Source organism: Rhinoraja longicauda, chromosome 1 (genome assembly GCF_053455715.1).
Source record: "Rhinoraja longicauda isolate Sanriku21f chromosome 1, sRhiLon1.1, whole genome shotgun sequence".
In the NCBI taxonomy this organism is placed as follows: Eukaryota; Metazoa; Chordata; class Chondrichthyes; order Rajiformes; family Arhynchobatidae; genus Rhinoraja; species Rhinoraja longicauda.
In genome coordinates, this window is record NC_135953.1 from 15,065,631 (window position 1) to 15,081,410 (window position 15,780).

At 44.5% G+C, this 15,780-nt stretch overlaps 1 protein-coding gene across 6 annotated transcripts in view; it reads right to left on the reverse strand.

The window, feature by feature from the left end:
- mavs (mitochondrial antiviral signaling protein) overlaps positions 1–15,780 on the reverse strand; it is a 74,113-nt gene that overhangs the window by 18,642 nt on the left and 39,691 nt on the right. Inside the window, exon 1 of one of the 6 annotated variants that reach the window (XM_078409048.1) lies at positions 5,017–5,117. The exons of 1 other annotated variant lie outside the window; for it this stretch is intronic. The gene's annotated coding sequence lies outside the window, so the exon portion shown is untranslated. Of the gene's footprint in view, positions 1–3,987; positions 4,042–4,606; positions 4,652–4,714; positions 4,893–4,917; positions 4,979–5,016; positions 5,118–15,780 lie in introns of those variants that run through there. 4 more of the 6 variants (XM_078409487.1, XM_078409139.1, XM_078409227.1 and 1 more) reach the window with 4 other exon arrangements.

Consider the following 15,780-nt stretch of genomic DNA (forward strand, 5'->3'; position numbering starts at 1 on the left):
AACATTGGGAACATGTTTCCTGCCTCTAACGTGTCCAGCCCCTTAATAATCTTATACGTTTCGATAAGATCTCCTCTTATCCTTCTAAATTCCAGTGTACAGCGCACAACTGTGCCACTGATGGTCCACAGCACCTCAGATGCCCACCTCTTGGCTGTCAGATCTATTCTTCCCGTGATTCTGGTGCGGGATCACACTGTGCAGGTGTCCCTGGTGTGAAGATAGGAATTTGTCTCCATATTGGCTGTGAGGCTTGCTAAAATCCCCAAATTCCTGAGAATTCCACAGAGGCAATTTGCTGATTTATGGTCTCATGTTGGACTTCCGCGTGGGGGCCAGGAGTGGATTGTAAATCTCCCATCTTTCCCAGCAGGGATAGCACAAGAATATTGATGCAGGAGTAGGTCACATGGCTCCTGATCGATGCCTCACCCTTCAATATAAAAATGACCAACCTGTCACAACTTCTCTTCTGTTCCTATTCCCCATATTCCTTATCTTTCAAAAATAGACAATAGAAAATAGACAATGGGTGCAGGAGTAGACCATTCGGCCCTTCGACCAGCACCACCATTCACCGTGATCATGGCTGATCATCCACAATCAGTACCCTGTTCCTGCCTTTTCCCCATATCCCTTGACTCCAGCTATCATTAAGAGCTCTATCTAACTCTCTCTTGAAAGCATCCAGAGAATTGATCTCCACTGCCTTCTGAGGCAGAGAACTCCACATCTTCACAACTCTCTGGGTGAAAAAGTTTTTACTCATCTCTGTTCTAAATGGCCTGCCCCTTGAAGTGTGCCAACTACATGTAATTTGCTCCAATTATCCAGCTTCCACAACCCTCAGGAATAGAGAATTTCAACAATTGGCCACCCTCCGTGAGAAGAAATTCATGCCCACCTCAGTTTTAAATGGCCACCTGGTTATCTTGTATCTAAATCCCTTCATTCAAGTCTCTCCAACTAGTGGAAACATCTCAACATCGAGGCTGACATGACTCAAGTAAAGTCAAGTGAAGTTCATTGTCATATGCCCAATCAGTGAGGATAGGTGACAAATCATCCTCTACGACAATCCTCACTCAACACTGGTGCCCCACAAGGATGCATTCTCAGTCCCCTTCTTTATTCCTTATACACCGAATGACTGTGCAGCCAAAGACAAACCCAACTCAATTAACAAATTTGCAGACGACCACACCGTAGTGGGCCACATATCAAATAATGATGAAACTGGAAACGAAAGGAGACTGAGAACCTCGTGACCTGGTGCTAAGACAATGTCAGCAAGACAAAGGAAGTTGCGATCAGGAAGTGAAGCGGTACACATCCTCTGGTATACATAGATAGAGCAGAAGTATAGAAGGTTAAAAGCTTCAAGTTCTTAGGAGTAAATATCATCTGCAACTTGTTCTGGACCAGCCATATCAAAGCAGTGGACAAGAAAGCACACCAACGCCTCTACCTGGTTAGAAGGCCTAGGAAGTTCGGCATATCCCCAACAATTCTCACCAACAGATGAGAAAGTATTTCATCGGGGTGTATCACAGCTTGGTTGGGGAACAGCACCATCCAAGACCGCAAGAAATTGCAAACATTCACGCAAACCAACCTCCCTTCCATTCAATCCGTCTACACCTCAAGTTACCTCAGCAAGACCATCAGCATAATCGAGGACCAGTCTCACCCCTGTCACTCCCACTTCTCCCCTCTTCTCTTTCTTCTCCCCTCTCCCATCAGGCAAGAAGTACAGAAGTGTGAAAACGCAGACCTCCAGAATCAGGGAGGGTTTCTTCCCAGCAGTCATCAGGCAACTGAACCATCCTTATTACCAACTAGAGAGCGGTCCTGACCTACCAGCTACCTTATTGGAGACCCTCGGGCTATCTGTTAATGGACAACAGACTTTAACTAGCACTAAACGTTATTCCCTTACCCTGTATATGTACACTATGGAAGGCTTGATTGTAATCATATATGCTCTTTTTGCCGCCTGGATAGCACGCAAACAAAAAAGCTTTTCACTGTATCTCGGTACATGTGGCAATAATAAACGTAACTAAAGTAAACTAAATTAAACTAAATGGTGGGCTACAGGTACAATGAAAATCTTGCTTGCAGTAGCATGATAGGCACATTGACTCAAACAAACACATTAAAATTCTCTATTCCATAAGACAGTGGGAGCTGTATCATTGGGGCATTTTATAGCACAGGTGATATATTTTTGAAAGATACGGAATATGAGGCAGTAATAGAAGAGGAGTTGAGGCAAGTTAGCCATCTTTACGTGTAAATTACACATAACATTTCTGAAAGAAAAAAGTCAATGCAAAAAAACAAGATATAAGTGCAAAAACATAATGAATAAAAAACAAGTTCATGGCAGTGCGGGGTGGTCAGTAGCGTTCCGTTGTCGATGTAAGATTGGGATTGTGTACATTGTTTAAGAAAACTGATAGTTGAAGGAAAGTAGCTGTTTCTGAACCTTGTGGCATGGGACTTCAGGCTTCTGTTTCTCATTCCTGATGGTAGCAGTGAGAAGACAACATGGTATTAGATGTCTAAGCAAGCTTAAAACACGGACAAATTCGCAGGTCTGATGAAATGTATCCCAGGCAACTATGGGAGGCAATGGGAGAGATTGTAATAACGCCTTGTAATAATGTATATTACAATATACATTAATGACTCACAACTCTCTGGGTGAAAAAGTTCCTTCTCACCTCAGTTTTAAATGGCCTCCAGTTTCTTCTAAGACTGTGGCCCCTGGTTCTGGATTCCCCCAACATTGGGAACATTTTTCCTGCATCTAGCTTGTCCAGTCCCTTTATAATTTTATATGTCTCTATAAGATCCCCTCTCGTCCTTCTAAACTCCAGTGAATACAGGCCTAGTCTTTTCAATCTTTCCTCATATGACAGTTCCGCCATCCCAGGTATCAATCTCGTGAACCTATGCTGCACAGCCTCAATTACAAGGATGTCCTTCCTCAAATTAGAATCTGAAGAAGATGAGGGTACAGAAGAGAGGAACGTGACAAAGTAAAAAATACAGGGAATTTTTAGTTCATCTTCAGATGTGACATTCCTTTGCAAAGTTAAACTGTGATTGCCCATTTATAACGGCTAAATTAACTTATTTTGATTCTGAAAAAGTTGCTCACTTGAGGTGGGATCCTGTCAATGCAAAAATTAACCAATAATTATCAGTTAAAGCTATCAGGAATGAACTGCATGTGATCTGACTTGCCATGAATAAGACACGCACTGGCCAAGGTCATAAGATCATAAGACGTAGGAGTTGAATTAGGCCATTCGGCCCATCGAGTCTGCTCTGCGCATTCAATCATGGCTGATTATTTTTCCCTCTCAACGTCATTCCCCTGCCTTCTCCCCGTAACCTTTGATGCCCTCACTTATCAAGAACCTGTCAATCACCACTTTAAAAATACCCAATGACTTGGGCTGCACCTCTGTCTGCTGCAATGAATTCCACACATTCACTGCCTGCTGGCTGAAGAAATTCCTCCTCATCACCTTTGTAAAGGTACCTACTTTTATTCCGAGGCTGTGCCCTCTGGTCCTGGACTCTCTCACTACCAGAAACATCCTCTCCAGAGGTACGGTACAGCTGCTGCACTGTGAACATTTGCTCCCAGGGAAAAGCTTCCCAAAGCAAGACAGCAGTAATGCAGTACCCAAGACCTTCTGATCAGGGGTACAAGGAGCAAAGTCTGCCGAACAGTTGACCTGGAAGCAAAGTTGCTTCCACTGCGGCAATCCACTATGGTGAAGCACTCTGATTGTCTCTAGAGAATCTCACAGAAATGCTTCAACAATGTCCTCTTTCTGAAATCATAATATATTTTCACTATTCAAGGTTGTCACATTAGACCCCCGATTTTCCACAATTGACCTGAGACACATCCCGACTCCCTTCAACAGAATGTGTAAGATGAAGGGTCTCGACCCGAAACATCACCTGTCCCTTTTCTCCAGAGATGCTGCCTGACCCGCTGAGTTACTCCAGCACTTTGTGTACGTCTCCCTTTAAAAAGAAGGTCATAACTCAGATCACAAGATGCCGGAGTAACTCAGCAGGTCAGGCAGCATCTCGGGAGAGAAGGAATGGGTGACATTTCGGGTCGAGACCCTTCTTCAGACTGAAGAAGGGTCTCGACCCGAAACGTCACCCATTCCTTCTCTCCCGAGATGCTGCCTGACCTGCTGAGTTACTCCAGCATCTTGTGAATAAAATCAATAGACAATAGAAAATAGGTGCAGGAGGAGGCCATTCGGCCCTTCGAGCTAGCACCACCATTCAATGTGATCATGGCTGATCATTCTCGATTTGTACCCAGCATCTGCAGTTATCTTCTTATATGACTCAGATCACCACGACAGCTTGTTTATTCCACGAGTCAAAAGACCAATCGAAACCAGGAAGTTGGGTGACAATTAGTTGATCCAAACAAATGCTTTCGATTTCCACCCAGACGGATCTTATATAACCTTCCCGGTAATTCTTTAAAGTAAAATAAACGAGTTTCAACTCTGGATGCAGAGTTTGGTGGTAACATGGTGCAGAAGCAGGGACCTACCTCTCTTACACTGGAGGGAACAATGTCTGCTCATTCGCAGTCTTGTAAACAGGCCGACGTCTGGGCAATGTGACATCCTCTGCCTAGATCATTCACCCACTCACTCACCTGATGCTTTAACGTGTTCCACAAACAAATTAGAATCGCATGAGGAAGTCGACCTTGCCCTGATCCGCCAACTCCCGTCGTTTATGGACACGGTGGGATTGTACAGTTCAGGGAGCAAAGTGTAAGTGTGTGAGTGAGGGTGGGCCTCGGTCGCTGGTGTTCAGCACCCCCCAGCCAGCCCACTCGGATCCGAGACCCCCTACCTGGACCTCAGCACAACGACCGACCCAGGGGTGGAGCGGGGCAATCCCACGTTCCCAGCAGCGGTTCTCTCTCACTCTCTCTCTCACTCTCTCGCTTACCCGGCCCGGTCCAGTGCACCCTCCTTCCTCCTGCCTCTCGCCAACCTGTCACATCACACAGTCCGACGGGTGCGTTCACCACCAGTGGCATCCCGCCGAACCCAGGCAGCCGGAACCCTCGTCCATATATGGTGTGCACACACACACACACACACACACAGTCAGGACACTAGGTCGGCGAGACAGACCAGCGAGAATCTGCACTGTGAATCTGCACGTAACTTGATTAACACAAGTCATTTTCAATATATTCCAGTACTGTACCAGTTCAGACATACGTACCACGCACACACACTGTACAGTGTTTACATTCCTAAACTAAATGTTCCTAAACATAAAGTTATAGGAGCAGAATTAGGTCATTCGGCCGATCAAGTGGTTAAAAAAGCTTTGAGCACAATTGCCATCCACCAGTCAGAGTATTGAGTCATTGAGGAAGGGTCTCGACCCATTCCTTCTCTCCCGAGATGCTGCCTGACCTGCTGAGTTACTCCAGCATTTTGTGAATAAACACCTTCGTGTTGAGAACAGATGGGAGGTCATGTTGCAATTGTATGAGAGGGGATCTTATCGAGGCGTATACAAATTATAACAGGACTGGACAAGCTTAGATGCAGGAAAATTGTTCCCAGTGTTGAGGGAGTCCAGTCCCAGGGGACACAGTCTAAGAATAAGCGGGAGGCCATTCAAATCTGAGGTGAGAAGAAACTTTTTCACCCAGAGAGTTGTGAAGTTGTGGAACTCTCTGCCACAGAAGGCAGTGGAGGCCAATTCACTGGATGAATTTAAAAGAGAGTTGGATAGAGCTCCAGGGGCCAGTGGAATCAAGGGATATGGGGAGAAGGCAGGTTACTGATTGTGGATGATCAGCCATGATTACAATGAATGGCGGTGCTGGCTCGAAGGGCCAAATGGCCTCCTGCACCTATGTTGGCGAGGCCACATTTAGAATATTGTGTTCGGTTCTAGGCACCAAGTTATAGGAAAGATGTTGTAAATTGGAAAGGAAATAGAGATGATTCAAGAGGAGGTTGCCAGGACTGGAAGATCTGAGATATCGGGAGAGGTTGAGCAGGCTGGGACTCTGTTCCTTGCAGCGCAGGAGGATGAGGGGTGATCATATGGAGGTGTACATAATCATGAAAGGAATAGATCAGGTAGACGCAGAGTCTCTTGCCCGGAGTAGGGAAATTGACAACCAGAGGACATAGCTTTAAGGTGAAGGGAGAAAGATTTAAAAGGAATCTGCGGGTTCACTTTTTCACACACAAGAAGATGGGTGTTTGGAACGAGCTGTCGAGGGATGGTAGTTGAGGCAGGAACTATTGCAACATTTAAGAAACAATTAGACGGTACATGGGATCGGACAGGTTTCGAGGGTCATGGGCCAAACGAGGCAGGTGAGACTATGTAGCTGGGACATGTTGGCCGGTGTGGGCAAGTTGGGCTGAAGGGCCTATTTCCACACTGTATCACTCTATGACTATGACAGTCTACTCTGCCATTCAATCATGGCTGATCTATCTTTCCCTCTCAACCCCATTCTCGTGCTTTCTGCCCTTAACCCCTGACATCCATACTAATCAAGAATCTGTAAATCTGTGCCTTAAAAATATCCATAGATTTGGCCTCCACAGTCGTCTGTGGCAATGAATTCCACAGATTCACCACCCTCTGACGAAATAAATTCCTCCTCGTTTTTATTCTGAGGCTATGCCCCCTGGTCCTGAACTCTCCTAGACACATTGCACATCCATCACTGTTCGGAATTTTGCTGAACAAAATATTTGGGAGCAAGTCATTATTTCGGTTATTTTGTATTTTATGCATTTCCTCAGCCAAAGGGCCTGTTTCCGTGCTATATGACTTGAAGTCAGGGTCACCTGCCTGCAGTTTCCAGGCTTATTCCTCCTGCCCATTTTGAACAAGGGACAACATTAGTCATCGTCCAGTCTTCTGATGCCTCGCCCACGGCTCAAGATGATGCAAGAATTTCCGTCAGAGTCCCAGCAATCTTCTCCCTTGTTTTCCTCAGTATCAGGGGGCAGACAGATCTAGTCTGGCTTTGGGGTTTTATCCAACCAACCGTGCAGTTCATTTCAGTTTAGCTTATTGTCAATCGCACCGGGGTACAGCGAAAAGCTTTTGTTGCGTGCTTTCCAGTCAGCAGAAAGACAATACATGATTGCAAACAAACCATTTACAGTGTATAAATACATGAGAAGGGAATAACGTTTAGTGCAAGATAAAGTCAGCAAAGTCCAATCAAGGATAGTCCGAGGGCCACCAAAGGTAGATAGAAGTTTAGCACTGCTCTCTGGTTGTGGTAGGATGGTTCAGTTGCCTGATAACAGCTGGGAAGAAACTGTCCCTGAATCTGGAGGTGTGCATTTTCATACTTCTACATAGTGCTAGAAGGGGAGAAAAAAAGGATAGTGCAAAAAGCAACCAGCAAGAGTTATAACCAAAAAGGCTTTACAACCAGACACTATCCACATCTCCTCAATTTCTGCTTCAGTTCAGTTCAATTAAGTGACAATAAACCAAAGTAAACTAAACTAAACTAAACTAGACTGACTCAAGTGGCAGACTTATAAAGTTACTTCAGTTTGAATCAGGATAATTAGACAATAGACAATAGACAATAGACAATAGGTGCAGGAGGAGGCCATTCGGCCCTTCGAGCCAGCACCGCCATTCAATGTGATCATGGCTGATCATTCTCAATCAGTACCCCGTTCCTGCCTTCTCCCCATACCCCCTGACTCCGTTGTCCTTAAGAGCTCTATCTAGCTCTCTCTTGAATGCATTCAGAGAATTGGCCTCCACTGCCTTCTGAGGCAGAGAATTCCATAGATTCACAACTCACAATTAGTTTTATTAGTTTAGTTTATTATTGTCACGTGTAATGAGGTACAGTGAAAAACCTTTGTGCTACGTGCTTTCCAGTCAGTGAAAAGACTATACATGATTACAATCAAGCCATCCACAGTGTACAGTTACAGGATAAAGGAAATAAGAGTATTTCATAATTTACACAGCAATACATGCTGACGTTTCAGAGGCAGCAATTTTAAAATGTGATCTGTCCAAATGAGAGTATTTCATTAGGAAATTGTAATAATCAATTTAAGTGTCAAGTCAATTTAAGCAACAAAACAGAAGACTAAGTGGGGCAAACTAATCAAGATTTAGTTCCACAGGAAGGATCCCATTCAACAATTCAAGCATTTGTGTTAAAAAGATCATTGTAAAATGACACGATGGAGATAAAGTTGGAGTGAGAGCATCTACTTGAAGCCTCAGAAGCAAGAGAAGGTCATATGTCATAAGGTCATAAGTGATAGGAGTAGAATTAGGCGATTCGGCCCATCAAGTCTGCTCTGCCATTTCATCATGGCTGATCCATCTCTTCCTCCTAACCCCATTGTCCTGCCTTCTCCCCATAACCTCTAACACCTGTACAAATCAAGAATCTATCGCTACCTTTAAAATATCCACTGACGGCCTCCACAGTCTTCTGTGGTAAAGGATTCCACAGATTGAAGAAATTTCTCCTCATCTCCTTCCTAAAAGAACGTCCTTTAATTATATATATATACAAGGTAGACACAAAATGTTGGAGTAACTCAGCGGGTCAGGCAGCATCTCAGGAGAAGGAATGGGTGAAGTTTTGGGTCGAGACCCTTCTTCAGTATGTATATACACATACACACACACACACACATATATCTGGTCCTGAACTCCTCCAAAACAAAGGAACTTATAATTGACTTTAGAAAAACCAGTGTAGACTACGACCCACTCTACATCAATGGGGTCTGTGTGGAAAGGGTACCAGCTTTCAGGTTCCTGGGTACGCACATCGCAGAGGATCTTACCTGGTCTACCAACACCATCACCACAGTAAAGAAGGCACAGCAGAGACTCCACTTCCTGAGGATCCTCAGGAAAACCAACCTGCAGGAGAAGCTCATGTTGTCCTTCTATCGCTGCTCCATCGAGAGTGTGCTGGCATACTGTATAACCACATGGTATGCCAGCTGCTCAGAAAAGGACAGGAAGGCCCTTCAGAGGGTCATCACGACGGCCCAGAAGATCATCGGCTGCTCACTGCCCTCCCTGGAGCACCTGTTCAGCCTACGCTGCCTCAGTAGAGCAGGCAAAATAATAAAAGATCCATCCCACCCCGGCCACCGTCTGTTTGTTCATCTGCCCTCTGGTCGACGTTTCAGGTCGATCAAATCCCGAACAAACAGACTTAAGAACAGTTTTTACCCCAGGGCCATACGAGAACTGAACACTACCTTTGCACTAGGCAACACCGTTAAAAAATCTTGTACTTAATATAATTGTATTTAATTGTATTTATGTATTTATTTGTTTTTGCATTTATTGCATATATGTTTGTACGCACCGTCAGGATTGGCTATTTTTTAATTTCGTTGTACTCGTTGCAATGACAATAAATGAATATTATTATTATTATTATTATTATTATTATTATTATATATATATATATACTCAAAACATACACACACAGGCTGAAAAAACATACTCAACAAACAAACAATAGTAACCATATAACCATATAACAATTACAGCACGGAAACAGGCCCATTCGGCCCTACCAGTCCACGCCGACCACTTTCTCTGACCTAGTCTCATCTACCTGCTCTCAGACCATAACCCTCTAATCCCCTCCTATCCATATACCTATCCAATTTACTCTTAAATAATAAAATCGAGCCTGCCTCCACCACTTCCACCGGAAGCTCATTCCATACAGCCATCACCCTCTGAGTAAAGAAGTTACCCCTCATGTTACCCCTAAACTTTTGTCCCTTAATTCTGAAGTTATGTCCCCTTGTTGGAATCTTCCCCACTCTCAAAGGGAAAAGCCTACCCACGTCAACTCTGTCCGTCCCTCTTAAAAATTTAAAAACCTCTATCGTCCCCCTCAACCTTCTACGCTCCAAAGAATAAAGACCCAACCTGTTCAACCTCTCTCTGTAGCTTAAGTGCTGAAACCCAGGCAACATTCTAGTAAATCTCCTCTGTACCCTCTCCATTTTGTCGACATCCTTCCTATAATTTGGCGACCAGAACTGCACACCATACTCCAGATTCGACCTCACCAATGCCCTGTACAATTTTAACATTACATCCCAACTTCTATATTCGATGCTCTGATTTATAAAGGCAAGCATACCAAACGCCTTCTTCACCACCCTATCCACATGAGATTCCACCTTTAGGGAACAATGCACAGTTATTCCCAGATCCCTCTGTTCCACTGCATTCCTCAATTCCCTACCATTTACCCTGTACGTCCTATTTTGATTTGTCCTACCAAAATACAGCACCTCACACTTATCAGCATTAAACTCCATCTGCCATCTTTCAGCCCACCCTTCCAAAAGGCCCAAGTCTCTCTGTAGACTTAGAAAATCTACTTCATTATTAACTACACCACCTATCTTAATATCATCCGCATACTTACTAATCCAATTAGCCACACCATCATCCAGATCATTAATGTAAATGACAAACAACAGTGGACCCAACACAGATCCTTGGGGTACTCCACTAGACACTGGCCTCCAACTTGACATACAGTTGTCAACCATTACCCTCTGGTATCTCCCATTCAGCCATTGTTGAATCCATCTTGCAACCTCACTATTAATACCCAACGATTTAACCTTCTTAATCAACCTTCCATGTGGAACCTTGTCAAATGCCTTACTGAAGTCCATATAGACAACATCCACAGCCTTGCCCTTATCAATTTCCCTGGTAACCTCTTCAAAAAATTGAAGAAGATTAGTCAAACATGACCTTCCAGGCACAAATCCATGTTGACTGTTTCTAATCAGGCCTTGTTTATCCATGTGATTATATATATTGTCCCTAAGTATCTTTTCCATTAATTTCCCCACCACCGACTAACTAACAGGTCTATAATTGCTAGGTTTACTTTTAGAACCTTTTTTAAACAAATAGTAGTGCAATAATAATAATAATAATAATAGTCTATTGTAGTTCAGAGCTCATTTGAGGTTGTCGTGTTGAATAGACAATAGACAATAGACAATAGACAATAGATGCAGGAGTAGGCCATTCAGCCCTTCGAGCCAGCACCGCCATTCAATGCGATCATGGCTGATCACTCTCAATCAGTACCCCGTTCCTGCCTTCTCCCCATACCCCCTCACTCCGCTATCCTTAAGAGATCTATCCAGCTCTCTCTTGAAAGCATCCAACGAACTGGCCTCCACTGCCTTCTGAGGCAGAGAATTCCACACCTGATGGCTGCAGGGAAGAAGCTGTTCCTGAACCTGGACGTCACAGTTTTCAGGCTCCTGTACCTTCTTCCCGATGGCAGTGGTGAAATGAGTATGTGGCCAGGATGGTGTAGATCTCTGATGATGCTGGCTACCTTTTGAGGCAGCGACTCCGATAAATCCCTTCGATTGTGGGGAGGTCAGAGCTGGTGAAGGACTGGGCAGTGCTCACAACCTTTTGCAGTCTTTTTTGCTCTCGGGCATTCAAGTTGCTGAACCAGGCCGTGATGCAACCAGTGACAATGCTATCTACTGCGCACCTGTAGAAGTTCAAGAGAATCCTCTCTGACATACCGAATCTCCGTAATCTTCTCAGGAACTAGAGGCGTTGATGTGTTTTATTTATAATTGCATCAGTGTGCTGGATCCAGAAAAGATCTTTGGAAATATGCACACCCAGGAATTTGACATTTTTGACTCTCTCCACCATTGATATAAATAGGATTGTGGGGGACCTCATCTTTCTTCTTCCAAAGTCCACAATTAGTTCATTGGTTTTAGACAATTGACAATAGACAATAGGTGCAGGAGTAGGCCATTCAGCCCTTCGAGTCAGCAACACCATTCAATATGATCATGGCTGAACATTCTCAATCAGTACCCCGTTCCTGCCTTCTCCCCCATACCCCCTGACTCCATTATCCTTAAGAGCTCTATCTAGCTCTCTCTTGAATGCATTCAGAGAATTGGCCTCCACTGCCTTCTGCGGCCGTGAATTCTACAGATTTACAACTCTCTGACTGAAAAAGTTTTTCCTCATCTCCGTTCTAAATGGCCTACCCCTTATTCTTCAACTGTGGCCCCTTGTTCTGGACTCCCCCAACATTGGGAACATGTATCCTGCCTCTAACGTGTCCAACCCCTAATAATCTTATATGTTTCGATAAGATCCCCTGTCATCCTTCTAAATTTCAGTGTATACAAGCCTAGCCGCTCCAGTCTTTCAACATATGACAGTCCTGCCATTCCGGGAATTAACCTAGTAAACCTACGCTGCATGCCCTCAATAGCAAGAATATCTTTCCTCAAATTTGGAGACCAAAACTGCACACAGTACTCCAGGAGCGGTCTTACTAGGGCCCTGTACAACTGCAGTAGGATCCCTTTTCTCCTATACTCAACTCCCCTTGTTATGACAGCCAACATTCCATTGTCTTTCTTCACTGCCTGCTGCACCTGCATGCTTTCTTTCAGTGACTGATGCACTAGGACACCCAGATCTCGTTGTACATTCCCTTTTCTAAACTTGACACCATTCAGATGATAATCTGCCTTCTTATTCTTACCACCAAAGTGGATAACCTCACACTTATCCACATTAAACTGCATCTGCCATGCATCCACCCACTCACACAACCTGTCCAAGTCACCCTGCAACCTCATAGCATCTTCCTCACTGTTCACACTACTACCCAGCTTTGTATCATCTGCAAATTTGCTAATGGTACTTTTAATCCCTTCATCCAAGCCATTAATGTATATTGTAAATAGCTGCGGTCCCAGCACCGAGCCTTGCGGTACCCCACTAGTCACTGCCTGCCATTCTGAAAGGGGGCCATTTATCCCCACTCTTTGCTTTCTGTCTGTCAACCAATATTCTATCCATGTCAGTACCCTACCCCGAATACCATGTGCTCTAATTTTGCCCACTAATCTCCTATGTGGGACCTTGTCGAAGACTTTCTGAAAGTCGAGGTACACCACATCCACCGGCTCTCCCCTGTCAATTTTCCTAGTTACGTCCTCAAAAAATTCCAGAAGATTAGTCAAGCATGATTTCCTCTTCATAAATCCATGCTGACTCGGATCGATCCCGTTACTGCTATCCAAATGCTCCGCAATTTCATCTTTTATAATTGACTCCAGCATCTTCCCCACCACTGATGTCAGACTAACTGGTCTATAATTTCCCGTTTTCTCTCTCCCTCCCTTCTTAAAAAGTGGGATAACATTAGCTACCCTCCAATCCACAGGAACTGATCCTGAATCTATAGGACATTGGAAAATGATCGCCAATGCGTCTACAATTTCTAGAGCCTCCTCCTTAAGTACCCTGGGATGCAGATCATCAGGCCTTGGGGATTGATCAGCCTTCAGTCCCATCAGTCTACACAACACCATTTCCTGCCTAATGTGAATCTCCTTCAGTTCCTCCATCACCCTACGATCTCTGGCCACTAGAACATCTGGGAGATTGTTTGTATCTTCCTTAGTGAAGACAGATCCAAAGTACCGGTTCAACTCGTCTGCCATTTCCTTGTTCCCCATAATAAATTCCCCTGCTTCTGACTTCAAGGGACCCACATTTGCCTTGAATATTTTTTTCCTCTTCACTTACCTAAAAAAGATTTTACTATCCTCCTTTATATTATTGGCTAGCTTACCCTCCCTCGTACCTTTACTGATATTGAGAGCCAGGTTGTTGTTCCTCTGGTTTACCGCTACTCTTTGCTATGTTATACAAGAAAAGATAAATTATATAACGTAGCAAAGAGTAGCAGGAAACCAGAGGATTAGGAAACTTTCAAAGGACAACAGAAGGTAACAAAAAGGGCAATGCTGGCTGAAAAGATGAAGTACGAGGGGAAGCTGGCCAAGAATATAAAGAAGGACAGTAAAAGCTTCTTTAGGTATATTAAGAGAAAAAGATTAGTAAAGACTAATTAGGGGGTCTCTTGAAGGCAGAAACAGGTGAAATTATTATGGGTGACAAGGAAATGGCAGAAGGGTTGAACAGGTACTTCGGATCTGTCTTCACTAAGGAAGACACAAACAATCTCTCAGGTGTACTAGAGGACAGAGGATCTCGGGAGACAGAGGAACTGAAAGAAATTTGCATTAGGCGAGAAATAGTATTGGGTAGACTGATGGGACTGAAGGCTGATAAATCCCCAGGGCCTGATGGTCTGCATCCCAGGGTACTTAAGGAGGAGGCTCTAGAAATTGAGGATGTGACAAGTAAAATGGATGAAGGAGAGCCAGTGGATGTAGTCAATAGACAATAGACAATAGACAATAGGTGCAGGAGTAGGCCATTCAGCCCTTCGAGCCAGCACCGCCATTCAATGCGATCATGGCTGATCACTCTCAATCAGTACCCCGTTCCTGCCTTCTCCCCATACCCCCTCACTCCGCTATCCTTAAGAGCTCTATCCAGCTCTCTCTTGAAAGCATCCAACGAACTGGCCTCCACTGCCTTCTGAGGCAGAGAATTCCACACCTTCACCACTCTCTGACTGAAAAAGTTCTTCCTCATCTCCGTTCTAAATGGCCTACCCCTTATTCTTAAACTGTGGCCCCTTGTTCTGGACTCCCCCAACATTGGGAACATGTTTCCTGCCTCTAATGTGTCCAATCCCCTAATTATCTTATATGTTTCAATAAGATCCCCCCTCATCCTTCTAAATTCCAGTGTATACAAGCCTAATTGCTCCAGCCTTTCAGCATACGACAGTCCCGCCATTCCGGGAATTAACCTAGTGAACCTACGCTGCACGCCCTCAATAGCAAGAATATCCTTCCTCAAATTTGGAGACCAAAACTGCACACAGTACTCCAGGTGCGGTCTCACCAGGGCCCGGTACAACTGTAGAAGGACCTCTTTGCTCCTATACTCAACTCCTCTTGTTATGAAGGCCAACATTCCATTGGCTTTCTTCACTGCCTGCTGTACCTGCATGCTTCTTTTCAGTGACTGATGCACTAGGACACCCAGATCTCGTTGAACATCCCCTCTTCCTAACTTGACACCATTCAGATAATAATCTGCCTTTCTATTCTTACTTCCAAAGTGAATAACCTCACACTTATCTACATTAAACTGCATCTGCCATGTATCCGCCCACTCACACAACCTGTCCAAGTCACCCTGCAGCCTTATTGCATCTTCCTCACAATTCACACTACCCCCCAGCTTAGTATCATCTGCAAATTTGCTAATGGTACTTTTAATCCCTTCATCTAACTCATTAATGTATATCGTAAATAGCTGAGGTCCCAGCACCGAACCTTGCGGTACCCCACTGGTCACTGCCTGCCATTCCGAAAGGGACCCGTTTATCCCCACTCTTTGCTTTCTGTCTGTCAACCAATTTTCTATCCATGTCAGTACCCTACCCCCAATACCATGTGTATCTAGACTTTCAGAAAGCCTTTGATAAGGCCCCACATGGCCCCAGCACCAAGCCTTGCGGCACTTCGCTCGCCACTGCCTGCCATTCTGAAAAGGACCCGTATATTCCTACTCTTTGCTTCCTGTCTACCAACCAATTTTCTATCCATGTCAATACCCTACCCCCAATACCATGTGCTCTAATTTTGTTCACCAAGGATATTATATGATGTTCCGCCTGGTTTCCTCCTCCTGGTGTCACTCATGGTTTCACATATGGAAGGATTGAACTGCATCCCCCATTGT